Below are 27887 nucleotides of genomic sequence, written 5' to 3' on the forward strand. Positions count from 1 at the left end.
CCTCACAATTTTGGACGACCACACTTCTAAAAAGCGTAATTTATAAATTTGTACTCAATATTTTGCTATAATTTTTCGTCACGAAACTAGACTTCAGGGCTAGGAAAGAAATAATTCTAGAAATAAAAAATTTTCACCAAATCGACCAGCTTAACAAGAGGACAAGTCGGCTTGGCTGGTGCGTGGAAGCGAGACAGGAGATCAGAGACACGACGCTGTCCCCACTTTTCGCACAGCGCGACACGCATGCCAACAGATGATGAGCGCACGTCTGCTCCGACGAAACAACCAGCACTTTCCCTCACTATTGTCCCGAAGTAAAATCATTCCGGCTAGTGCAGAGTGTCAAAACTTGTTTTATTCAATGCCTAGCGCATAAATAAACGGCAGGAACGCTTTCTACATGTTTACTACTAACCATATATACAATACAGTGGCAAACTATTTCTCTTTATAGGCCGCACGTGGCCAACGCGAGCTCGTGTACTTCAACGAATTACCAAGTTGGAAGCATCGACCATTGCTATGATTCGCAGAAACTGGAAACGCGCCTACAAGCCTTGAAAACCCGCGCTCAACACCTATCCGCGACGCCACTCCCCGACCTTTTGCCTACCACGAGCTCGCTAGCGACTGCAGCGCCACCTCGTTTGTTTACAAACATGCAGGAGGTCCATACGCATAGCAATGCAGCGGGCTCGTGACCGGGGGAATTGTCGTCTACCGCTGCTATATGGGCCTTAATAAAGTATCTGAAACCAGGAGCGGTTAGCGAGCGCTCTAAATAAAAGTAGGGTGCTGTAACCCGTGTTCCAAATGGTTCGCGTTATATAGTTTTGCACTAAGAAAAAACCTGATGGAGGAATGCTAAAGCATGTGTTTTGAGGAAAGGACGCAGTAGCTCTCAGATCTCGACATCTCGGTGGACACCTTACCGCGCCCTAAAGCATGCAATTGAAGGTGCGTATGTCACTGGCACGATCTCCTGTCGGTAGCTAGCCTCCAACTTGACTAAAACATGTAAGCTATATGCAAAGAGAAATGCTATGACACCACCCAAAATGCTGTACGACGAACGGTTGATCAAAATTTAGGGGCATGTAGTCGGGAATACTGTCACCACATTGGAGTCCAGCAGTGATGATATGGCGGGGATTTCATATGCTCCTGCGATATCTGTTATTCAGTACGATCCAGCGTCGCTCTAGCTTCGACGGACGCGGTTTTGCGCCGCGCGTCGCTTTCCATCATTAAATAGTGATGATGTTACCGTTTTTAATTTTGTGAAACTTTACTAATTAATTTAATAACTGCTTTTACTAATTATCGGTGTGACGACATCATTCTTCATCATGGTACATAACACCATTAATTTTTTACTCGTTATCACTAAACTTTTACACATCATTGTGTGGACACATTTGGAAGGGCAAGTTTATTTGCATACACAACTAAGCCGTATAATGCTTTCGCAGGAACTCTTTACTGCACGATTTTTTGTTTCATCATAAAATTATTTCAGGAGACGTAGGCCGCCGAAAGAATCATGTGCACATGGAAAATTGATTCAGTGGTTTTGTATCCGGAGTTCCCGGTTTCGAACCCGACCGCGGCTGCTGCATTTTTATGGAGGCAAATCGATAAGGCGCCCGTGTGCTGTGCGATGTCAGTGCACGTTAAAGATACCCAGGTGGTCGAAATTATTCCGGAGCCCTCCATTACGGCAACTCTTCCTTCCTTTATTCTTTCACTCCCTCCTTAATCCCTTCCCTTACGGCGCGGTTCAGGTGTCCAACGATATATGAGAAAGATACTGCAGAGATTAGTATACTGCTATCATCGGCGTATATTATAAATTTCGCTTTCTCATAAATATGCACATGTCATTTATATAGATGTTAAAAAGCATCGGGCCCAGAATGCCGCCTTGAGGCACACCATTTCGCACCGCCAGTACGAGTGTTGCCAAATGTGTACTGGCCGCCAACCGGGTTCTGCTTCGACGCCTGGTGCGTGGACGAGACTCTCGACGTAAGGGAACAACCACACACTAAACACGAATGACACGAGATGGGAGGTTTATCGGTGTTCGTCCGTTTTAAAACTACGCATCGCCAGACGAGAACACCGGTAAAACGGAGCACATGATATCATAAACACCAAAGCAACACCAGCTAGAACTGACGGTGTGCTAACGAGGTCCGCAATCGTTCATCAGCCCTCTCTAACGGAGTGGTTGTCGCCATTCCGAACCTTCCGAACGGTGTAGAAAAAAAAACACCGCACGCAACTGAGACGGAGCGAGGACGAATTGCTGCTGCTGTTCAAAAGAACGCGCCAGTGGAACTGTGTACCTTTACCTGTTTCGCTTAGTTCCGGAACGAAGCAGCAAGTTTTGGTTTCGGTCGAGATGCAATCGGCAGCAGGGGACCCGGCCGTGCAGACAATCGCCACCGGCCGGGCTGCCAGTGTTATGGACCTTAGGGACATAAACACTTGAGTGCAGTGGGGTCGTGCCCCGACTTCATCTCCAACAATAAAGTCTTTATCTCTCTCTCTCTCGGCACAAAGGATCCGAAGACGGCGAGAGAGTCAGTATCACGTGAGTGCGGACGCTGCAAGTGCGAGCAGCGTAGGCGCTAGGCCTAGCAGCGCCAGTGGGGCCGTCTCGGATTGCGTCGTAGAAGTGGGCACTGCGGGTTGTCTGGAGTCTCTCTTGGAACGGATATCGTGAGCGGCGACTTCGCGCTTGACACTGCTGTTTTTTGATGCGTGACGGAGAAAGGAAAGATGGATGCTTAACCGAGTTCACTGAAGTGGATATCGTAAACGACGGCTCAGCTTGCCCCTCGGTCTGGTTTGCGAATGGCGGTATGGCGCCGTTGTGAGCGAATTGAGACAAGCGCTGGCTTTGCCGCGCCCTTGGCCAGCGGGAAATTTCTACCTCGACACTGCTGCCCGGAAGGATATTCTTGAATCCCTGCGGTCTTACATCCGTCTCGCCGTCATGGTAAGTGATTTTGCGTCTTATCGTTGTACGATAAAGACGTGAGCAGGCTTGTGTGGAGCGCTGGAGCACTGTGCTGCGGAATGGAGCAAAACATTAGCGCAGTTTTCTTAACGACGCGCTGCTAGTGTATGGGTTGTTTTATATGACTAAGCGCCAGCGCTTGAGCGCCTGCATTGTCAGTCAATCCCACTGCCAGCGTTATAAGTTCGCCTTCATTCCTCAAAGCACCGCACGAGCGCTCTGTACAAGTCTGCTTGCGTCTGCACTGAAGTACACCTTGCAAGCGGCTGTAGGTTTTCGGCATTTTTATTTTAGTGCTCTCCGAAGCATTTGTGTCATTTTAGTTTGGAAATGTGCAGCATTTTGGCCACTCTTAATTTCATGCATGTTCGCAGAACGAGGTATGCGGCATCACTATTACATAAAAAAAATCAGGTTGATTTTTCTAAAATGCCACGGTTCCCCACAAAAAATATAATTTTGCTTATCGTGCGCGTCGCAGCAAATGAATGTGCTCAAAGCTTCTGGAGTGCATACTTGTATTCTGCTGTCATAGATTCGCTGCCACATTTAGAATTCCAATCTGATTATTTGTTGCTTTCAGCGCAATGGCGCAACCTCTTTGTCACTGGAACACGAGTGAAAGCGAGAAAGCAACGGCTGTCAGTTCTTGCCTTATGTTTTGCGGTTCGTTGCGGCATAACTTCGATGGGTGCAGTATAAACGTGCTGTCACTATTTGTGAAAATATAACAGCTGCTTTAATTTCAAAGCATCACATACTTCATTGCCTTGTTCACCTATCACTATTGGAGTCAGTAATTCGAACGACATACATTTTATTCATAATGATTTGTTTGGTATCAAACCTGACTGGACATCGTTCTATCCAGGTTCTAATCTATGAAGAACTCCAAGGTTGCATCAGTTTAATCTACAAGCAGTACCAAACAGTTCAGAGTTAAGTCGCAAAGAAAGATGCCCCCTGCAACACTTGTAGGTATTTTTGTGCAAATGATTGGTAAACATAGACAGGAACTGAAATTTTTGTATGAAAATAGCAGCTCAGTATTTATCTGAGCATGTAATGACTACCTTTTAGGCGCAGAATTTACTCGAATTTAGGCATTGATGTCACGAGCTTTAGCAAAGCTTGGGTTTTGCGATTATTTATTTTAGAATGGGGCTGGCATAAAGCCCTGGTGTTTCGTTATCTTGCAAAGAGGCAGAATGCAAACAGTGACAGTAAGGAGCTGCTGACCCCCAAGGGATTTTCTTTAAAGGGACACTGAGGAGAAATTGAAGTTGGCGTGTATCGATAGAAAAGCAGCTCCTGATCACAAAAACGCCACTCTTACTGAAAACAAAGCTCTTGTAATGTAGAAAATAGCAAGAACCAAAATACAGGTATCGCCGCCACAGGTCAATCTCGCAAGTACAAGCGTGATGACTTCCTAGGACAAGAGGCGCCACCTTGGAGGAATTTGCCTTACTTCATGGATGTCGCGAACCTGGCAAAGGAAGGTTGCGCGCCGCACCGCTAGCCGGCAGAAATCACGGAGTCTGCGTTTACGTCACGTGGCACGTCACTCCGTTTTGAGACGTCATAAGAGTTCCCTGAGTTTGAATCAGAGCGGCGGGAAAAACTTTTTCATCTTCGAATCCAAATTTCTTTGAAATAAATGCATCTTTCGCGCCCGGACAAGCAGCAACGAAGCCATGAAATGCCGAACTATCATATTTAGCTAACAAAAAAAATTGATAGAGCTCTCCTTAGTGTCCCTTTAAAATTGAGGCGTAGTTACTTGTGCAATTAAAAAAAAAGACAATAGTAGGAATAAGGAGCCAGTGTAACTGCTGCAACTATGCTCAGTTCTGAAAATAGAGTACTTTCATGACTAAACCAGATGCAGCGTACTGACACGCTGCTATTTTGGGATTTGCATTGCTTCTGTCTCATTTTCACGCATGTTCACTACCACTCTTTTCAAATAACCAATAATCCAATGTTGAGACGGTTGTGGTTTCTTTTGACTTGCACGAAACTATGGAGAGGCGATCACCATTATTTGCTTTTGCGACTGTGGTTTTTTCATTTTATTGACAAATGGTAATGAGGTCTGGATACGGTGTAGCTATTTTTTATTTTCAGTTGGAAAAGAGTGCTTTGTGTTGCAGTCTTCGATGGCATCCAATCATTGTGGAGTGCTACTTCATAAGCTGTGTATAATGGCGAAATACACTTTGAACAACACCATACCAGTTTTGTACTTTTAGGTCTTCATTATACACACGCAAATATTATTCATGGACAGTACTGATTGTTGCTTCACGGCTGTTATAGGTGCTCAAAATGTGATTCCCTAGAGAACATTTGCTTCTTCGATGCTCAGCAAAAATTCCTGTAGTCACCATATGTATCAAATGTCACGCAAAAGCAAGAGTGGTAATTTTCGTGTGCAGCTGTACCTTTCGAATACGCACTTTGTATCACGCTCCCTTATGAGCAGTGGCTCACCATTGTTTCTTTAGCCTCTAGTTCGATTACAGTTAGGCTGTTGCTGCACTGGTTGCAATTAAATGAGATTGAGCAGCTCAGTTGTCTTATAGCTAGAATATGGTTTTCAAATCTTTGGTAGGGAGGCCATTGCAGCATTTTGTTTAACTTTTGCATAGTTGTGATAGCCCACTAAATGTGATCATGGCTCTAATGGACAAATCATATGTACAGTCGCGCCTCTGTAATATGGACAATTCGGTTTCCGAGCAAAATTCTCGCAGTGATTCATCCATACTAACGAATCATGAATGAAAAAGTTCTGATACAAAACTTGTCGCCAAGGTCTCCTGCACATAGTGGTGGGCAATGAAGTGGAAGCTAGACAGTTATGATAGCTCCAAGTACATTAGCCTGGTTACCATCATCTTTAAAAATCCGTCAGTGACATGTTTGAACCTTGTGTTTCTTTGAATTTATTCTTGAAAAAATTGGGTTGAGCATGGTTTTTTTATGTAAAATTTCTCACTTTGAGGAGGGGAGACCACCCCCTCATGAATTCATCTCTAGGATAGTGTAGTCATAATGTGCATTATACTGAAATGCGACAGTATTTTTTTGCACTTCTGCAAGTGTTAGAAATGTCAGTAATATTTCGTTTTTAATTTTCCAGGACCAATCACTTACAGCATGCCTCCTCACCTATCAAGGCGCAGTTTTCCTGTTCATTGGTCATCACCTTGTAATGAAAACCTCATCGCTTCTGTGGGGATTCTGCTGTTTGCAGCCTTCTGGATGTTCCGTTTGGAAAATCTAAAGAAGGCACTCTGTCTGCTTACCTTTCTTGAGAGTGCTTTTAGAGACTTGGCCTAAAATAAACCACGCTTCAATGGTTTTGAGCTCATCAGTTTTTAAAAACCACTTCGTCTTTCCTTCACAGCTGCCTCTTCTATCCGCCTGTACATGTTTTACATGTCTAGTTTTTTAGTACAGTTTGGAACACTGGTAGTGGAACACAAACTGTGCTGCTATAACTTATCATTGTTAACGTGGTACAGTTGGCCAGAGTGAAGAAAAAGGAAAACAATATCAGCATGAATCTGTGAGAAAACTGATGTATAGCCTTTGTCAAAAAGTACAGAGCCAAAGGGTTTGGCTTCTAAGCCGTGTAATAGGCCTCTGAGCATCCATAGATGTCCAACATTCACGGTGGTCAGGGCAAGATTTTCTGTACCTTTAAGAGATCAGGAATGCTAGCGATGCACAACAAGGCTCAGAAGCAAATTCCTTGGGCTCTAAACTTTGACAAATGCTGTACTCTCATTATGCGACAGCATGGAAAGACATGACAAACAGGAACAGCAACATTTCGTTGACCCTAAGAATCATCACCCCACTGATTTCTTGTCCCTGCATGGGCTAATCATGGTTTTTATCTTTTTGCACCTAGCTCGGACAGCTTCTTGGGAGCACTGTCAGCATTTTGTATTTTTTATGTTTTTTAATAGACTTCCCGTTCTGCCAGATGACACATTTGCTAGCATTTATACATATCCTTTAATTAGAAAAAAATAATAGTGATAATGGATTTGGTGAACAATTAAGTTTTCAAGCAAATATGTGCTTAGACACTGATCTGCAGAAATTCAGTTACTTATTTAATCACAAAGTTTCTAGTCCTTAGTCTGATCAGTTGCCATGGGAACTTTTCTGGAATTTTTCTTCACTTCGTCCTAAAGCGAAGGTGATGAATGCCTTTCTCCCGATCAAACAGAATGCCTGTGTCCTTATCGCTTTGACCTTAACCTATATGTTTTTGCTTTGCTTGTAGTGCACACAGTCAGGTAATACCAGATTGACTAATTCTGTGTTTCAGCATTAGTCATTACTTTTTAGCTGGATTTAAAAGCATGTGTGCATGTGCTTCTGTATTCTAATTTTTTCCATATAAGTTATGAGTGCTGCATTTTATTTGCGACAGGCTTCTTCAAGTGGGTGGCTAACATATTTTTCGGGCCACATAAACTTTCTCTAGAGCATAGGCATCCATATATTGAGTGTAAAGTTTTGTTTTGTGTTGTTTTTATGTGATTGTGTGTTAAACTGAATGTATTTTACACGTTTTCTAAGGTTATGTTCGTCCTATGTGTTTCTCAAGAACAAACACAAATGTTAGAGGTTGGATACCTGTGATATTTTACTGTAGATTTAGTGGTCTGCTTTAGGATGTCTGTTTAGCATTCCTTTTACTGTAGTTTGTAATCTGCATCTTGAAGTTAGCCACTTGGAATTAGCCACTGGGAATCGCCTGGTCATAACATTTTTTAGCTAATCTTATCTGACAGCACCAGTTAGCCTAAAGTGTAGCGAAGAAGTTTTCAAGTCAACTGCGCATTGTTTTTCAAGATTTGCTATTGTATCGTTCTGATTAATTTTAGGTGCTGATTTCAAGTTAGTCCCTATCTCTAATACATGTCCAATAGTTGCGGTTTCAAATGTTCTTTATTGTCCTCCATTTAAAAAGTGAAATTGTAATCTACAGGTCTTCGTGACCTTTTGTTTACTTTATGCAGGCTCTTCAATTTCTTTTCAACTGAATAAGCTTGACATGTTAAACAGCCTTTTAATGCTGCTGGTGTTAATATTTCAGATATGTGTGTAGGTTAGTAACTGACACTTGTGATAATCCAGTGCTTTTTGTAACGGTGGTCTGTGTAATTCAGTGTTTTCGAACATCCAATGGAATGAATGTAAGTCGCATGCACAAGTTAAATTGCGAAGAGTGTTTTGAGTACGTGCTAGTAACAATGTTTTGTAAAGTGCTTAAAACTGCAGTTTCAGAAAAAAAAATGTCTAACAAACTTACACAGCTACGTTGCACTATAAAGGTAAAATCCAAAAATTATAATTTTGTTCGAAAATGAAACCACGGAGCACAAGCTATATGCCATGTTTTTGTGTAATCCTTAGTGCGAATCCTTCTCCTTTTATCGACTTTGAGGACTTATAGACTGGATGAAAATAGTGCTCTAAAAATATTTTCAATGCGCGAGTGGAGCACGGAATTTAAAATGTTCTCTAAAAAGGTCCATTATGGACTGCAAAAATAGGTGACAGTAATGAACGGATTTTAAGGATACAATATACAAATGTATTCTTTTTAAAAACTTCTAAAGGCAGAGAGATAGCAAACAATATTTGTCCAATGTGGAGCTGCCCGCAAGTGGCGTGTGCACCATTCAGGTTCTTTAAAGGGACACTGAGGAGAAATTGAAGTTGGCTTGTATCAATAGAATATCGCCTCCTGATCACAAAAACGCCACTCTTACTGGAAAAAAGCTCTTGTAAGGTAGAAAAGAGCAAGAACCAAATTACAGGTATCGCCGCCACAGGCCAATCTCGCAAGTACAAGCCTGGTTATGTCATAGGACAAGAGGCGCCACCTTGGAGGAATTTTCTTTCCTACATGGAGCCACGAATCTCTGAGGCTGACAAATAAAGGTTGCGCGGTTTAATATTGAAGGAAGTTTTGTTTTGAAACCGATAGTGTACTTTTACAACACAAAGAAGGCAGACAACAGACAACCTGAATGTTGAAAGAAAAAAGATAATTGGCGGCGCCACAGGCGGCCGGGTGAGTTTCGGTATGCCGGTATGCGTGCCCGCGTGGTTTCGTTTTTGAAGCGCCTCGATTTACAAGCGCGGAACAGCAGCGGAACTCCAAGTGCCGATCCAGCAGCTAGTCAATCTTTGAAGTAGCCTGTTAAGGCTGGTCAGCTGATCGCCACGGCCGATGAAAAACTATGATAGCACGATGGTCGGTGATCGTACAGGGCAGTAAGCAGTATAAGAGCACTTGTGTCTTCGTAAGCTCGCCCGGCGTTTATTAGGGACGGAAGACAAGATACAAGGCAGCTAAGAAAAAGAGATTTGGAAGCTGACGATACGGAGACTGCGCGCTCCTCCAACTCGTTTGTTTGCGGTTCCACTCAATAGCTTATTTGGGCTCTCGGCCGATTCAATCCATTCATCGTGCACACATGAAGGTACTATCAGTAACGAATGAAACGCGAACAAGAAAACTGAGGTGGTCATACAAAAACACCAACATATTAGCTCCTTGAGTTGAAACACAAGCGAGGTTGATTAACTCTTCTGAAAAAGACTCTTTCCGCCTTCGAAGGTAAAAGAATAGCTACTACAGTATTGAGCTTGCCCTGGCTAAGAGCTGTGTATTTCTCTGTCTGTGGTTCAAATGTCTTGTTCGCGTTTCATTTCTTGCTGATAGCACACGCGCAAGTGGGCGCTAGAGCCCGATCCAGTGGACCCCGTACCTCCGGGAACGCGCAGGGCGGTTTCGTGTACCCGTTGAAGCGGCCTGCGTCGGCTTTACTTTCAAGCCGCCAACTTTAATTGCGCGCGCCCTTGAGCACCCGTCTGTTTTTATTTATTTTTTCGTGGAAAAAAAGTCTGGCCCTTTTCAACCGTGCGAAAACTCCTCGACGCCGCCTGCTGCACCGTGCAACGGCGCCGTTGAAGGAATCACAATCTATTGGCCCCAAAGCCTCGGACAGCCTCCGATGCGCTCGACGCGCCGACCTTGTCCTCGCCCCTCGCGGCTGGGGTTAATATATTTAATTAGCAACGGCTGACCACGCCGGAAGGGGTAAACGACCCGCCGGCGCCTAACCTAACCATGCCCCCCGGACTAAGCTGTTCCTGGGCAGCAATTTGTTGGCCTGTACCGCAGTTCACCCTGCGCCGGAGCAGTGCGCGCTATAGACTTCGTGCCTCCGTGCGGCCGCGCTCACAGCCAGCGTACGCGGACGTATTGCGTCGTCGGTCTTTTATCAACACTTCGGCACCGTAATAGCAACGCAGATGGAGGCTGCTGCACAGCAAAATATCAGACAATGCGACGTCATAAGTTGTCGAAACTGCCTTGCCGCATCACACCAGGGCAGTGGCAGTGGGGTTGTGTACCACAATGTGCCGAGAGATGAGCCACGGCGGACCACTTGGTTGCGTGATATGCCGCTACGAAAGGTGAAAGGCAGAGTACCGTCGTATGCGCACGTGTGTTCGCTGCATTTTCGCCCCGAAGACTACGTGATGGATCAATCCTTGAGTCAGTCTTTCGGGATTCCATGGAAGCGCCGTAAACTATCCCAAGGCGCGGTTCCATCAGCTTACCTCCTGCCCTTCAAAAGATGTTCCAGCTCCTTCATCTGTTGTGTCAACACTGGCCTGAAAGCCGAATGAGCTGTTTTAAAAACACATTAAACTGTGTGTGTGTGTCATTGCAAATTTTATGAATGACAGGAATATTTCTGCAGAGGAAACCTAGTCTATAAGTCAAAAGTCATCGGAGTGCTGGTGTTTTGACGCTCGTTATTTTACTTTCGGGCAAAGAATTTGAATACTCACAGAACTGCAGTCGTCGCACTGCAGCAAGGGCTGTTGTCCACCTCCGGCAGCAAGTGGACAACAGCCCTTGCTGCAGTGCGACGACTGCAGTTCTGTGAGTATTCAAATTCTTTGCCCGAAAGTAAAATAACGAGCGTCAAAACATCAGCACTCCGATGACTTTTGACTTATAGACTAGGTTTCCTCTGCAGAAATATTCCTGTCATTCATAAAATTTGCAATGACACACACACACAGTTTAATGTGTTTTTAAAACAGCTCATTCGGCTTTCAGGCCAGTGTTGACACAACAGATGAAGGAGCTGGAACATCTTTTGAAGGGCAGGAGGTAAGCTATATAACTAACGATCACAGGGCACGTTTTCGTTATATCCGAAGTTCGTAGTAATAGAGATTCCCCTATCACAGCGAAAAATGCAAAGTTGGGCAAAGGTGGCATTTATTTTTCGAAAATATCTGTTAAGCACATCTGCGTCTCTTATGAAAGTGTTTTTCAAGCTCTTCAGTGTGATAAGTGCTCCTCATCGAAATTATTTCTGCCAACGAGCTGCTCTAGGAACGCAATGCATACTATAATTACGATGTGGGTGTTCATGGCAACTGGTGGTAGGTCGGCCTTCGCTCTCCGATATACTCGGCAAAACTTGCAGCGAGGAAGCTCGTGCAACTCGCGCGCGAAGGACGTATCAATTGCACTGCTTGTGTTTCCACTTCGACTAACTAGCACAGGTGCATAAGCACCGACTTACACTGCAGCGCGTACGTCGATGCGCGCTTGGCCGGCGGTTTCGATGTAGACTTTCTATCGCTTTTTTTGTGGTCGACATGTGGTTTTAGAAGAGGGCGGGCATGTCACGGAAGCTAGAAAACGCTTTTCGGTATCTATGTACGCCGGCGGGAAGGGCGCGTTTTTCAACTGCGAGGCCGAATATGCGGCGTCTCCTAGTTTGCTTTAACCGAGTTGTACTGTTATGGTCGTTCGTTGATCTGAGACGCAGTGGCACTGCTCGAATACATATTTTAGGGGTGATTCGACGCAGCTTAAGAGCTTCAAATGTTCTGCAATGTTCTATAACGTCAGCGGTGGTGCTCAGGCTCTCTTTGCTAATCAGGAAATTGTAAACATCTTCCGCAATTCCTTTTAGAAGGTGGCCGACTTTGTCTTCTTCAAGCATTCTGGAGTTAACTAGCTTGCATAACTTTAAGATGGCTTCGATGTATGCCGTGCAAGTTTCTCCGGGTACTTGCGCGCGGTGAAGCAATGTCTGTTCCGCACGCTTCTTCTTTGCCGATTCATCCCCAAAATTTTTCTTTATCTCGGTCGTAAAGGTAGCCCATGAACTCAGTGTATCCTCATGATTGTCGAACCAGTCAAGGGCAGTGGCGGTAAGGAAAAACACAACATTAGCCAGTTTAGTAGCAGCGTTCCATCGATTGTATTTGCTCACCCGCTCGTAGTGTTTCAGCCACTCGTCAACGTCCTCTTCAGGTTTTCCAAAAAATGTGCGGGGCTCTCGATAATGTGGCCAGTTGTTCGCTGTGGATAGCCCGGGTTGCTCAGCATTGTCGTCTCCAGGCATGTCCGATGGCAGTGGTGGGAAGCCTGCGAGTCTACGGCTCCTTCGGTAGATGGAATGCTCCGTGGTCGATACCCCGCACCTCCACCAACCTGTTACGTGCTTTGCACGCACGGGGGTTTATTCAAAGAGGGGACCGGTCGAAGCAGGATGGAAGCAGGAAGCCTAGCAGCGTCCTTCAGCTCTCTCTTTTTCTTCCTCTTTCTCCGCGGGTCAGTCCTTCATCTTCTGCTTCTTCCGTCGAGTTTCTGTGGAAGCACGTTACAATATTTTAAATGACGATTATTCCCAACCTCGTTCGTAAACACGAGCGTTCGTTATAACCGAGAACATTATATGTGGGTTCTACTGTATTTGTTTCATAGCATTTCTCACAAAGCGCACTTAGATATAAATGTGCCTGAAATACGACTCCTCTATGTGGTCCCCAAGGCCCACAGTGAAACGACTCCTGTGAAACGTCTCCGTCTGGACATTCAGCAGGAGTCCAGCCCTTTGGTGTCACCTGATGTGTCACCGGTTCATGTCAGAACTGATAACGAAGACATGTATGAGCCAAATGATTCAACATGGACATTAGACGAGACATTGGAAGACGAGTAAGTATAGTAGACTGCTTGAAACTAAAAAAGAATATACCATTTAGATACCTCTCCGTGTTCCTCAGTAAAATTACTGAAAAGACAAGAAAAATGGCAGAATGCGCAAATTGGTATTCCTTCATAATTTTCCAACAGTGCTTCAGAACCAGGGCAGAGAACGAAAAGGCACACACAAATGCCGTGTGCGTGTTCCCTCTCATTCTTTGTCGCAGTTCTGAAGTGTTCCTGCAAAATTGGGAATGAAAAGACAATCTGCTGCCTGACTTTAGAGCCACATCTGATAAACTGATAGGTGTCAACACCAAGCAGTCGCATTAAGAGGAAACAATGTTCTCAATTACATTACAAAACTATAACGTTGCATACAGTGCTGTAACCGAGCTCTGCTGGCAAGTTGTCAATGTTAAAAGTGCCAATCAATCTATGCCATCTTTCCTAAAGAAATAGTTCAACACGGCACATTATTGCACAATTTAACAGACTTGACAAAACGGCCTTTTGCAGGGACAGCGATGAAAATGGAGACACAGAGAAGGGCATCTACTACATTGTTGCCCATACCTATCTCATGGTGCTGCTGAAAATATGCCTGACCTGCTTTGACCGCTCCTGCAAAGTGAAGCTGCGCTACATTGGGACGTGCATCAGTGCACAAACAGAATGCCCCAATGGGCATATGTACACATGGTCAAGCCAGCCACTGATCGGAAGAAAGCCAAAGGGGAACATTGAGCTTGCCACTGCCTTGCTGTTTTCTGGTTCAAACCCTGCAAAGACCCTAAGACTGATGCAGATAATGAAAATCAAGGCAATCAGTGAACACACGTTCTTTGATTACCGGAAGGCATACCTCTTCCCTGCGGTACACATGGTAAGTGTGCAAGCTACCATATTTCACTATGAAAAACCCCCAATTTACGACGTGCAACAGAAAGAAAAGTTAACAATCAATCCCACACTCAACCTTCTTTCAGGAGTCTGCAAATGGCAGTGCAATGCAGGACTACTTTCTAATATTCGTATTTTTCCAAGCACTTTCAAAGTTCTGAGCTGTCAACTGCTTAATTTCATCGCATTCACTGGCACTGCACATACTTTTTTAATTGACTGGATTTCAGCAAAGGATAAGGTGCACTGCTCTCCGAGTTAACTCATCAGAAAAGTCTAAATGAACAAACGCTCCTGCACTCCTAGCCACTGTGGTGTGACTTCTTTATCAAAATTAATCAGGCTTCCGTGACTACAGAAAAATAAGCTAGACTCAAAGCACTGAAACTTCTGTTGCCAGCCTTCACTGACTGTGAGGATAACCTGTGCGGTGTGAAGCTGCGTCATCACAATCCTCCTCTGAATGGCAAGTCTTCTGATAGCATAAGAAGCAGTATACGTAGCCTTGTTACTTTTAGCAAAGACGGTACATTATTTGAATATTGCTCATAATAGTCGCTGCGACCAACTGTGGCAAACTAATTCGTACAAAACAGAAAGGCTGTTGGGCTTATGCTTCAGGTGGTGTTGGGTAGAATATCAATGCATGCACCAGTTCATCACCTCACAGCCAACTGCACAGCCAGTCAGGGTAGGCAAAACTTGCAAAATGTTCAGTGAAAGAGAATGAACTGACATTGTTCAGTCATGCGAGACTTTTAACCGAGCTCTGGTGGTCCATTAGGCCAGCCCATTATTGTGTGGCAAGGGTCTCCTGCCCAAGTAATTCATCTCCCAGTCCTACATCCAATTCAGGCAGCAGCTCACTGCTGGCCCAAGCTGGCTTCTCATGAAGAGAATAAGCTCGGCCTGTCGTGGCAGGAAGAACATGCTTTGAGCACTTGATTTGTGCTTTGAAATAAAGTGTCTTACTACTACTGCTATTACATGGAGAACAATATGACAAAGTTTCGACTGAAGCTGAACACTGCATTTCCCACAGGTCTGGCAAGAGCACCAAGAAAAACTACTGGCATCCCTAGCTGACAGTGAGGTGGAACTGTGCGGTGATGGACGCTGCGTCTCACCTGGCTACAGTGCGAAATACCTGACATATTCATTTCTGTTCTCTAGCTTGGGAAAAATAGTACACACTGAACAAGTGCAAGTGGGAGAGGTAAGTGCAAAAATGCATTGCTCTGAAAAGTGAGCAGAATTTATGATGGTACTGTGAAGCCCAGCATTAAAGCTTAATCGCATTTTAATTAAAATATTGCCGGAGTCCATGCGAATGCAGTGTAGGAACATTGCAATAATTTTATTATTCCCTTTTTTATTGATGGCTTTAGACCAGTGATGGCAGCTGTTTACAGTCATATCAACTCCTATGCTTTTCAGACAGATGCAGTGCAGGCAATTGGTCACATGGAGAAGGAAGGCCTTATCAGAGGCCTTGCCTTCTTTTCAAATCTAGGAACTCGCATCAAGTTACTGACAACAGACAGGCACCCAGGAATAAAGAAACACATGCAGCAGTACCAGTCAACTGTGCACTACTTTGATGTTTGGCATGTAGCAAAAGGTATGGAGAGATTTTCACCTTCTTCAAATTAATATGTAATGTAGAGCACACCATGTAATGTGGAATTCACTAATCACCTTCTGTAATTGCTCATACTTTTCTTGTGGCATTGAAACTGCTTATTTGTGCCTTGCAATTTTTTGGAGCAACAGCACAAAAAATATCCCAATACAAACCTTACTGGATGCTGGCTAGATTTACTTGGGCATTCGTAATGTTTTTAGGCATGAAATAAGTGAACCTATAATGTGAACAAAACTGAATATGTACAGTTTCCAAGCACTAATGCTCATTTACAGCTGGAATCAATACGACGATGATCACTCTCAGAATAGACAAAGTGCTCTACCACAGTTTTTATTTAGGAGAAAAGCTAACAAAATAGATTAGAATAGCTGAATCCTTCAACCCCACATCCTCTACCACCACTTGTTTTCAGAAATTGAGGATTCATTATGCCAGGAAAAAAATGTTTTTGTATAGCCGCGACAATAGATATCTTCATATTGACACTGACTGTCCTATGCACAGCTGTCTCCATCAATGACAGTTGTAGTGGAGACAAGAAAAGGGAAGATGAGGGGCTCTTTAGGATGCATGATAGAATAGCCATCAGTTCCTGAAACCAAGAAAGGCAGAGGGAAATATCGCTTTTTTTGGTGTTACAGGAAAGGTAACACTTGCCCAAAAGTGTGCTTCCAGCAGCACGCTTCCTTTTCTTGCCCTCACCAAAATAGCTATGAACTGCTATTCTACAAGCAACTGTAAACAAACATGTCATACATCATACTCATAAAAGCACCTAATCAATACCATTTCATGACAAAGAGGAGCATTGCCTGCCGCAGGACAGCTCTGAAACATGCAGCAGTGGTGGCGAACAGGGTGGCAGGCTGTGGGAAGAAGAATACTGACAAATTGCATATGCTCTGTATATTTACTGTCTTGTATACATGATACACCCAAACTCATCACGAGCTCCTTTTCATTCTTGCGTAATCTTTTTTTGGTAAGTTTTCAGCACTGTGTTCTTCCTACTAAGTGAATCCTGCAACTAAAAATACAGCTGATGTGCCTACTAAGGAGAAATTTGGACGGTTTTTCAGGGATCACAAAGAAGCTGGTCGCTGCTTCAAAAAAATCTGGCTGCAGCGATATAGAAAAATGGAAGCAAGCGATTAACAATCACTAGTACTGGTGTGCTTGTGCTTGTGGTGGGGATGGCGACCTGCTTGCGGCAGCATGGCAGAGTCTCGTGAACCATGTCAGCAACATTCACGAAGGGCACAACAACCAACTCTATCCGAGGTGTCTGCATGGGCCTTTGAGCAGCTTTGCATGGCTCAGTGTTGGTAAGTGCAGTGAACTCCTTTACTCAGCTTTCTCAGGACTTTAGTGGGCTTTTAGAACCACACTAGTCCACCAGTAGAGATCTTGTGCGCCTACCAATGGTAGTACAAAATAATGCCACTGTTACCCCATACTACTCCATTAGTTAGCACATCATGCAGAATATTTTTGTGCAGTTGCAGAACAGTGCAAAATGTTGCGTATGCTTTATTTCCAGGTTCGCTTCCACACAAGGAAGTGGAAGCTATTGTAAAAGCAGCACTGCTTTTCAAGGATATTAAGCGGCTGTCACCACGAGTACAGACATACGGCCTGGAGTCGTTCCATTGCGTGTTGAATGGGTTCGTCCCCAAATCTACCGCATTTACATATGAAGGTATGAGGGCTCGGTAAGTCTACATAAGGATACATTCAGAATATTACTCATCATTTCATAGCAACGCAGCACATAAAGCAAAATGAACATTTTTTTCAACGCAGTAATGATGTCTGAAAGTCTCCGGTGATATCTGTTTACCTTCTAGCACACTCCTGGCGGCTCTTCATTTTAATGAGAATGGCGACACGGACCAGGCGGTTACAAGTGATGGCACACCAATGTGGCACATAAAGACCTCAAAAGCCAGGCACAGTGCCACATTTGTCACCCCAAAGAAGACAGCGCCAACATTTGGCAAGTCGCTGTAATTTGTATAGTATTATATTCCTGTGTAGTTTGTGATTGTGTGTAAAAGTGCATAGGAAGCAGCCGCTGCTGGTTCAAAGCCTTTAATAAAGCTATTACCAGTCTTCATCTTGTAAACAATGCACAGTACCACTGTTTTCAAGAAAGCAAAGCAAGGCATCAGCATTCACGACTACGTCAGGAGCTTTGTTGGGTCCCACATGGCAGAACTAGTCAGGCTCTAGTTTCCACAGACTGTGGAAAAAAAGCACGTGAAGTCAATCACTGAGAGACCAATGCCTTTGTCTATTGCAGGGTTTGTCTATTGCAGGGTATGCAAAGGACCTACAAATCAAGGTCATCGAGCTGTGTTTGTATCCCAGTTTCCAAGATGCCATGGAACACACTGAACCGAGAGTTGGGCCAGCATACGCAAAAAATGTGCAGTCCAGGCCATCTAAGGCATACCTGGTAGAAGCCCACAAAGCGCGCTTTGCAAAGCCGTGAAATGGCTGCTGCACTGAGAAAGCTGTGGGTGGTGGTGGTAAAACTTTATTGGATGCACTGAGGCGGGTTTTAGCGAAGAGTGGAGGGTTTCACCGCTCCCTAGTCTGGGTGGTAGTCCTCATTCCGTGACACCATTGGTGGTAGCCGCTGCCCACGTTCTTTGGACCAGAGCCCTCTGGGACTACAGGTCCAAGCAGCCGGACAAAGTCGCCTCCCAGTACTCTCTCATTGGCAGATTTACTCTCTTTATTTGCAGATTTTTTTGGCAGGCTCCTACCATATGATATGTGTCTTCCCACATCTCACAAAAGTTACTGTACCCCGAAAAAGATGGGTCTATGTGTTTTAGAATCGCAGGGTTTAGAAACGACCCCGTTTCCTGCATTATGAGGTGTCCTTCCTCAGTTCTATCTAGGCCCTTGGCGGCCTTTAAGAACGTCTGCCTACTGAGACGCAGATATGTTGTGATATCCGCATATGTGGCAAGCGGATTCGGTACAGGAGTCCCGACAGAGTCTGGGAATTCAGTGAAACTTCGGGGGAAAGACGCTCGGGCGGCTTTGTGAGCAGCCTCGTTCCCTTCTATTCCCTGCTGTCCAGGCACTCATACCAATTGCTTTGTTTCCTGCATTGAGCAATGTTGCGCGTGTGCTAAAATTCTGCTAGCAAGCGGAGCTATTCTTCCTCTTATATAATTTCGACAGGCGTGTTGAGAATCAGAAATTATGTGCGTGGCATTGGAGTGAGTGGCTGCCAGCACTATCGCCACTTCCTCGGCTAATCCAACTTCACTAGTTTTCACCGAGAGTCCATCCACCTCGCTACCATAAATCATTTCACGCAAAAATGAAGATTTTAAATACCACGAATTTACCTTGTGCATTGGTCGTGATATTTGTTTTCTTCCTTTACCTTCTTTGGCCTTTTTGTCTGACGTTTTATGGCAACCTATACTTGTTAGTATTCTAAAGTAATGTGTCTCATTAGCAATTTGCACTTTTATTTCCTGTAAGCTTGTCTTGCAATTCTATGTTTTATTATTGACAAGCAATTCCTTTAGTCTATGCCCTAGCAGCCCCGTACATTAAATAAATGCCAACTGCTGAGGTAACAAACACCGCTATGGTTTTGTCATCAACTACCAGAGTGAACATCCTGCAAGCAACACAGAGTAAGCTCAGTCAACAATTTTTAAGGGTTTTAGTTCGTTAGCATTCCTGAACGTACCTTTCTTTAAATGAATGTTAGCTTCATCTGCTAACTTGCTTATTCTGTGAAAAGTGAAGTATGAGGTGAGTCAACATTTCATACCTTGCCACAATATCGGTAACATTGCAATGGCCTGATGCACTGCAGAGAACCTTGTTTGAAACATTTTTGTTGTGCTTATCAATGTTACCAGCTGCACATTTTCTAACAACTAAAATTTAAAACTAATTAGTGGGCAAACTGGCAAACTGTTAAATGGAGGCTGCACCTCTGCCAGGAAAGGACACATGTAAGAGTGGGCATGCACAGCACTTCCTGAAGCTGGTTTATTTGAGAAGTGCTATGTAAGCAACATAGGGCTCTATGTTGCCCTGGCATGATGTTATACCAATGTGTGCAGACTACTTACATAATGTGATAGAAGCAAAAAGCACACAGCCTTTAGTGCTTTTTCAAACAATTCAGGGAGACGGTGACGGTTAGGCAATTCTGGTGTGCTTGAAACTATATTTCCCTCATAACAGTGCGATCACACAGCGGCACACACGAACAGTCATACCAATGCACTAACAACCACTAAATCACCCCCGCCTTTCGTTGTCCTTTCTAGTTTTATTCAAAAGACTTCATTTTAGTTTTGTACATTTTAATTATTTTCACAAAGTTGTGGGCATTGTTTTTTTATCCATATGTAAACAACACGGCACATACTCTACATGCGACCTGCCTGAGGGTAGCGTTTTAGTTTTTAGATATGAACATTGAGTTCTATATGAATTGGGTGCACCGGTGTTATGCTATGTGTTAAAAAAAAAGGGGGGCTTCTGCCATTCGACTCCTTACATACATTCAAAATTAGTTAAAAAAGGAATTCCTTCACTTTGCCTTGAATCTCTGTTCAGGAAGCCATGCACCCACAAGATGCAGTTGAGCTTTGAAAACCAATTGGACAAGCTGTGTTTAGGTGGGTTTCGTCATTATCTTATTAAAGGGGTCGCCAAAAGCCTCATGCAGAAAATAAGAGAACAGTAATGAGAGCTGGGCCAGAAGTCCCCCGAGAAGAGGTGAGGCTGGCAGTGGTGCTATATGTGCACAACTGGGCCCACAATTTGAAAAACTTTGCTAGCAAGCATGGGTTACCGCTCGTATTTTCAGCCCGTAGGAAGCTCAGAGGCTTTTGCTCTTGGTTCAGAAAAGGAGGAAAAAAGAAAAGGGGGATGCGGAACCAAGCGTGAGTGACCTTTCATGTGGTGCACCATAGGGGTACTATATGAAATCACCTTCTCAAGTGGCTTTTTCCTATAGAGGATAAACCGGGCACTGTGTAAATGAGCAAATTTCAGGGAAAATCAACAAAACATTGAACAAACTAAAGAGGGCCGAAATTTAACAAAGCACATCAGAGCTTGCCCTTCACACTATTGTGAGCCATGCTTTGCTGGCATGCGATTTCTTGCCAGAAGTAAGAATGCAATAGCCAGGAAACCTATTGAAGCATTCTGCATCAGAAAGGCAGCTCGTGCATCAGTGAAAATCCTATAACATTGTATAAGGCAGAGAAGAAGTTTTCTGAGCATCCTTTACCACATCGCACTTGATCAGGACAACCTTAGAAAATAGTCAGGACAACCTTAGACTTCAATTAACCAACTGATCAGGCAGGAAGAGAGCAGAGTGGGTCAGAGAACAAAATGGGTTAATGACATTCTAGTAGGCTAGGGCACGGCAAGTAATATGAAGAGAAGATAATCGTTGGTCATCAATAGTAATGGACTGGATGCCAAGAGAAGGCAAGTGCACCAGGGAGCGGCACAAAGTTGGGTTCAGTTAGTTATATTGATTTTAATGGCACAAAAGCAACTGAGGCTAAGATGCGCCAAACACAAGGTTAGAGCTTTCATTAAATTTTGCGCTTTTTATACGTAGAGTTTGTTTTAAACATTAGCTTCTCTAAGAAGCTTAAGAATACTTGAAAAATCAACCAGTGCTTGATCTCCTAAAGCAACTTGGGGTGCAATGGAATGTATTCATTGTAGAATGTTGTAAAATATTTTTTCCTCAGGTGTTTCACTTCTGTACATGAAATTAAAATGTTGTTTACCGTGAGTTCATTGCCACACATTTCGCAAAGAGGTTTGCCTTGTTTTGTCAGTAAGAACTTGTGTGTAAGGTGTGTATGTCGTATGTGTAGCCGACATAAAGCAACTTCAGTGAAACGTTCTTGATGTCTACGTAATTTCCATTCTCCTAAAACGGGCTTTATAGAGTGCAGTTGTTTGCCTGTTCATCCCATGCAACGTGCCCCTTATTTCTGAGTTTACTGAGCACTAATTTCAAAAAATTCCTGTGTGGTATGTTAACTTGTTTTATTTGACAAATTTGAGCTTGTGCTGCGCATGTATCTGCTCTCTCATTACCGACAATTCCAACATGGCTAGGCACACAGCAGAATATGATGTTATGTTTTTGTTTTGTGATTTTAACCATGTTATGTATAGTGTCTCCTATTATGCGTTCAGCAGTAATTCTAGAGTGCAGTGCTTTGAGCATACCCAGGGAATCAGTGTAAATGATGATATTTTTAATGTTTTATTTTACTATTTGTTCTACAGCACAAAGATGGCATGACACTCGGCAGTAAAAACCGATGCATACGGTTGCAGTCGTATCATTTTTTTCTTGAATTATTGCACTTGCAACATGACTATTTTTGAGCGATCAGTGTAAAATTCAGTGAAGGTGTCACATTTTTCTTGTAGTGCAAAGAATTCTTGCAGTATGAGCTCATGTGGCATTTCCTTTTTATGCAAGTGTGTCAGTGTGAAGCCACATACTGAAGGGAGGCTGTACCATGGTGGCAAATATTCATGTTTTTGTGCAATATTCGGCAGGGCATCTAATACAGCTAACTCTTCCCATTTATCTTGAAAGCCCATTAATAGTGGAAGGATGAATTGTGGTTTACTGTTAGTTGAATAGCCTTTTAGATGGGCATTTGGTAACAATGGGATGGCAGAGATGTTCAGGAAGAGAACAGGTTTTTAGAACGTATGCGCATGTGTGACTCTTCTATCCTCAAGTGCAGGCTCATTAGCTTCAATGTACAGACTGTTTACCGGGGATGTTCTATATGCTCCAGTTGATAGGCGCAGGCCAAGATTATGAACACGGTCCAGTTGTTTCAAGTACGATGCTCTTGATGAACCGTGTACTATGTGCCCATAGTCCAGCTTAGAGCGCACCAGAGAGTGATAGATTTGTAATAGACATACTCTATCGCACCCCCAGTTTTCTCAAGATCACCTTTAATACATTGAGGGCCTGGGATGCTTTCTTTTTAAGGTGGTTAATGTGTGGTAGAAATGTGAGTTTCTTGTCAAAAGTGACCCCTAAAAATTTATGTTCTTGTTTAGTTGGTAGTGTGGCTTGATTCAAGTAGAAGTTGGGATTGACTTGTAGGCCTCGTTGGAATGAGAACAGAACAGCTACTGTTTTTTGAGGAGAAAACTTGAATTAATTTTTCTCTACCCAAGCAGCCAGTTTACCTAGTGTGATTTGTATTTGTCTCTCGCAGGACGATATGCTGGAGGAATTGCATGCTATCTGTAGGTCATCTACATAAACCGAATACATTATTGACTTGGGTATTACTTTGCCTAACGAATTCATTTTTACTACGAAGAGTGTCATGCTTAGAATGCAACCCTGGGGTATGCCATTCTCTTGGTTGAAAGACAAGGAGAGATTTGTTCCTAGGCGGACATAAAATTGGGTGGGTGGATGAGTTTAATAGGTTTGTGGGGGCAGGGTGGCCGCAGCTGGCACAGGCCAGGGTTTATTGAAGATTATAGCAGAGGCCTTTGACCAGCAGTGGACGAAGTAAGGCTGATGATGATGATGAATTGAGGATACACGTGCATGTGTTTACTGTGAAATAAAGCAGCTCTGAGTGGTGCTTTGTCCCTTTGTCCACCATTGTGGGATGTGTAGTTGCTTTGGCAACTTTAGATAGTCACAATGAGCACCTACCAACTCACCCAATAAGAAGCTCTCTTGAAATGTAAGGAGAACCATGTTTCTCTGCTCTTACCTTTAAGATCATGGATTCTAGACCACACTACAAGATGCTGAGAAATCGGCTGTACTTGCCTCCTAATATTCAGCATATCGGAACCCTGTCGGTGTGTCTGTTGGGAATGATGCCCTTATCTCTGCCACAACACAGGCTGGCAAGATGAGGCGGTTTTTTCCCCAGGCGACGCCAGAGCCACCGAACAAACTGTCTGTACGCTGTGTACCGGTATCTTCTGGGAATAAACAACAAAGGCACTGTGATGACAATACACATGTGCATGCATGTTTGATGACACCCAAGGATGAATAAAGTGACATAGTTGTTAAAACTGAATATGCTACAAGACTTATTCATAAGCAATGCAGTGCACTGGAAATTAACTTTTCTTGCAGTGCATGTAGCATGAAACGCTTATGCATAAAAATATAACTTCACTATAATCTAGTGTAAAAGAAGAAGAACATTCAGGGATGAATGCCCTGGAATGCTAAGCAGACTTTTTTCATACGCATTGCAGTGCACCGGATATTGACTTTTTTTACTGTGCGCGTGGCATAAGACGTTTACGCATAAAAAATAACAGCACTATAATCTAGTGTAAAATAACATTTGGGGACGAACGCCCTGGAATACAAAGTTGTACCGTATGCTCAGCCTAACGCAGCATCAAACGAGAACCGAAGCTCACTTGTGTATATCGTCGCTCATAGTTTCCCGCTGTGCGCGTAGCTCGAAGTAAGCAACGCGTAGCACGGCGATGTTCAGGCATAAAAGACTGAATTCCGGGTGCTCCGTGATGCAGCCCTCCGGATAAGCCTCGATGACGCGGTCTATCTCACGGCAGCACACACACTCGAGCTCCGCAAAGTTCGAGAGAACTTGGCACTGTCCACAACTGCACCTGAAACAACAGCAAAGTTACGGTGCAAAAAGAAGGAAAAAAAAGCTGACTGCGTACGCTTATCTACAGCAGCAATGCAAACTTCACTCGTGAGACTAGCGTTCAGCCGGTAAATGAATAAGAGGATTTATCATCACAGCACGTCGTGACGGTAGGCGACATAGCTGCTGCCAGATTTTAAACGTTGCTTTCGTGCACTATGCGGTCATATGCTACGGGGAAGGAAGAAGAAAACGCCTATGGCTAGCTAATGCTGCACGACCTTCGATATTAGCAAACCAAGACGCTGGGCAGCACTACGATCTACGAGGACTATTACAAAATTCATACGTCTGCACGTACCAGTCTCTACTCATCAGTCGTGACGGTAGTTCGGCGATGACTGCTCCCGCACTCGCTGCAGACAGTGCCGGCTCCTCGAAGCCCAGACATAATTGATATCCGGTCACACCAGCCGCTTCAGCCCTCAAAAGCATTGCACGCTCTGTGGGGCTGAGGTCGCTGAAGTGCAGGCCGAAGTTCTTTGCGAGGACCTCGTTGTCGGGTTCGGGATCCATCGCAACGCTGGCAAGACGCCGACGTAAACAAACGAAGCGACGGCAGCGACGGTGTACCGACAGGCGGCAGATGCCTTCAACATGAGATCAGCGGTAGCCTTCATTTCGGCTATTGCTAGAGCCCACCGCTAGCCAGCAGAAATCACGGAGTCTGCGTTTACGTCACGTTGCACGTCACTACGGCCTGTGTCGTCATAAGAGTTCTACGTCATAAGAGTTCTCGAGTTTGAATCGGAGCGGCGGGAAAAACTTCGAATCCAAATTTCATTGAAATAAATGCATCTTTCGCTCCCGGACAAGCGGCAACAAAGCCATGAAATGCCGAACTATCCGATTTTGGTAACAAAAAATTTTTGATATAGTTCTCCTCAGTGTCCCTTTAACTTCAGGGATTCGGTTTTTTTTTTTTTGGACCACAGCGAAGAGATGGTATACCTTCAAGAGAAGAAGAAAAAAATGTGTTGCAGGAATTTGGCACGTAGATCCGTTACCAAGGTCTTGTTTTCAGTTTCATTGCCTGTCGTCTCCCCAACTCTGCTTTTCTTGCCCATTACGAACCACCCTGTCAAGATACTTTCGGCTAGCGCCGGAGCCATGGTTTGTGTATTTTTTGCAGAAGTGCCGTATACGCAGCGGAGCCAAATTAAAGACGTTTCGTTGCCGCCGCCGCTGGTCTCGTTTTATTTCCGCGATGTACGGCAGTACGCTGCGACGTGACTGCGACGTCCTGTGTATGCATGGCGCCACGATCGTGCAACGCAGGCATCCAGGAGGAGGTGAAGACAGCGGTCCGATGTACTTTGTAACCAGCGTTTTTGCCCTGTTCCTTACACTACTACTTCGTAACGGCATGGACGGAACGGGGCCCAGTTATATCTCAACATTGAAGTTCGATTGGGCTTTGTTCATGATTACAAAGCGCATTCGAACCTGATTATTGTGATTAATGAATTAGCACCGTTCCTCCTATATAGTTGGCAGTTCTAGTAGCCCTGTAAGAAAGAGCAAAAATTCAATAAAGAAAAACGGACCGCTGTCATCACCTCCTCCTCCTGGATGCCGGCGTTGCGAAATCTTGGCGCCTGCATACACACGACACCGCAGCCACCGCTCAGCGTATCGCCGCGGTTGAAACCTCCCATTGCTAACCGGACGTGCTTCGTATTTTTTGGTGTAAAAATCTACACCAAATATGATCCCATTGTCAACCGCAAGGGCTTCATATTTTTTGGAGTAAAAGTCTACACCAAATCTGCTCCCTTCGCCAACCGTAAGTCCTCCGTATTTTTTGGGGTTGAAATCTACCCCAAGTCTAACGGTGCATATCGAACCTCGATTTGGATGGACGCTAGAGGACAAGCCAAAAACACCCATCTGGGTTGATTTGTGTTTAGTGGGCACTTCATTTCATTTCTCCGCGCTACTCTTGCAGGACTATATATAGACACCAAATTCGAGCGCGAAAGCTGTGTACTCCAGACGCACCAACCCCGATTGAGTTCTGCCTGATCTTCTGGAGTATTAATTTGTTTATAAACGATGCAGTCATCTGCATACAGTCTAACTGGAACGCTCAAACCAGCAGGCAAGTCGTTGATGAAGATCAAAAACAAGAGAGGGCCCAGAACGCTGCCCTGGGGAACACCGGAATCGACTGGCATGATGTTGGATTTATACTCTTGAACCTGAACATACTGTACTCTAGACGAAAGATATGACCTGAACCACTTAGTTATAGTTTCATTTTTAAATATGGCACTGATTTTTAGTAATAGCTTAGGGTGCGAAACCTTATCAAACGCCTTTGCAAAGTCCAAAATTACGATGTCTGTTTGCATGCGGGAATTAATTGACTGGGAAAGATCATGTACAGTTTCCATGAGTTGTGTGATGGTAGAAAGCCCCTTGCGGAAGCCATGCTGGTTTACAAATAGGTGATTGTTACTCTCAAGAAAAGTTGATAAGTGAGCGTACATAATATGTTCGAGTAACTTGGAACACGTGCTAATGAGGGAAATGGGTCTATAATTTTCAACGTTAGAAGTGGGACCATTTTTATGCACAGGCACTATTTTCGCACATTTCCAGGCAATGGGAACACCACAACTACTGTCGATAGACGATTGAAAGATTTTGGTAAGAAATTTAGAATTCCACTCTGCATATCTATATAAGAATTCATTCGGGATACCGTCCGGTCCTGAGTTCTTTTTAGTGTTGATATTCAAAAGGAGTTTCAGAACTCCTTCTTCACTTATTTCTAAATCGGGTATAGGAGGGCAACCTGGAGGCTCAAAAAACGGTGATTCGCCGTCATCTTCAGTGAAAACAGATGCAAAAAATGAATTAAAACTTTCAGCCCTTTGGGGGCTCTCTTCATTAGAATGGTGAGGTTTACCGCCGCCATTTATATATCGCCAGAACTTACTGGGCGCTTCAGTAAGAAATCTGGTGAGAGTCTGACTGTAAAAGGTATTTTTACTTTCTTTGATGAGTCGCTTTAACTCTTGGCTCATACGACATATGGAGGTTTTTAATTCAGGGCTTGGGTATTGTGAGCATCTTTTTCGTTTCCTTTTGAGCTGTCGTTTTTTGTGAATAATGTCTCTATTAATCCAAGGATGCTTCCTTTTTGTTATTTTCGTGGTTTTAGGAATGAACATCTCAATTGCTTTCGCTGTCATGTTTGCAAAAAAATTCCACAACTTATCTGTGCCAAGTCCGTCTCGATATAAACACATGAATTCATCAAACGAGATTTCAAGGTAGTCCAGTAATCCGACATCATCGGCAGCCGCAAAATTCAAGTCTTTCTGCAAGATTTGTGACATATTTCGTGAGTCATATTGAGCGACATAATCACCATTTTATGGTCAGACAATCCTTCTTCAACATCACAACTCAGCAAAAACTCTAGTAGACCAGATGACAAAAAGACAAGGTCTAGTATCGAGGATGTTGTCGTACATACTCTCGTACTCTTTTCAACAATCTGAGTCAAGC

At 43.9% G+C, this 27887-nt stretch overlaps 2 pseudogenes; one reads left to right on the forward strand and one right to left on the reverse strand.

Annotated features, from left to right (window-relative positions):
- The first annotated feature begins 966 nt into the window (after window positions 1-966).
- LOC144128196 (lysosomal alpha-mannosidase-like) overlaps window positions 967-27887 on the forward strand; it is a 101718-nt pseudogene continuing 74797 nt past the window's right edge.
- LOC144129157 (P2X purinoceptor 7-like) lies at window positions 23504-24803 on the reverse strand (annotated as a pseudogene).

This window comes from Amblyomma americanum, chromosome 1, assembly GCF_052857255.1.
Source record: "Amblyomma americanum isolate KBUSLIRL-KWMA chromosome 1, ASM5285725v1, whole genome shotgun sequence".
Lineage (NCBI taxonomy): Eukaryota > Metazoa > Arthropoda > Arachnida > Ixodida > Ixodidae > Amblyomma > Amblyomma americanum.